Source organism: Chaetura pelagica, unplaced genomic scaffold (assembly GCF_000747805.2).
Source record: "Chaetura pelagica isolate M959 unplaced genomic scaffold, ChaPel_1.0 scaffold103, whole genome shotgun sequence".
NCBI classification, from domain to species: Eukaryota; Metazoa; Chordata; class Aves; order Apodiformes; family Apodidae; genus Chaetura; species Chaetura pelagica.
In genome coordinates, this window is record NW_009953004.1 from 2,020,220 (window position 1) to 2,020,903 (window position 684).

The window sequence follows — 684 nt, forward strand, 5'->3', positions numbered from 1 at the left end:
CTTGTCAGGGCTGTGCCCCCCAGGACCTATCCCTGGCTGCAGGGACTGAGGACAGGCTGGGAACAGCTCCTCTAAAGGTGGGGACACTTCTCAAATTGCCCAACACCAGGCAAACCTGTCTCAACACTTTTGCTTATGGTGGATTAAACAATTCCATAGGGTCACAGAATGGTTTGGAAGGGACCTTCAAGGTCATTTAGTCCCAACCCCCTGCATGGGCAGGGACACCTCCCACCAGCCCAGGCTGCTCCAAGCCCCATCCAACCTGCCCTTCAACACTGCCAGGGATGGGGCAGCCACAGCTTCCCTGGGCAACCTGGGCCAGGCTCTCACCACCCTCACACCAAAGAATTCCCTCCTGGTTTCCCACCTAAACCCACCCCCTCTCAGCTTCATGAACCCACCCAAGGACACTGATGGTTCTGCACACCCCGTCCATCCCCACAGCTGCTCTGTGCCCAGCACCTCCTCACACCCTCCCCACAGCCCAGCCCTTCTCCCCAGCAGCCAGGGGAGCTCCCAGCCCCCCCCTGCATCCCCTCCACAGCCCACCCCAGGGCCCGGCACCACAGCCCGCCTGATTCCCAAATCCCTGCGCTTTAGCAACAAACTATCTTCCCACCCTGTGCTCGGTGGGGTCTCCAGTTACCCACCGAGCCGGGCAGGCAGGCAGGAGGGCGCCGC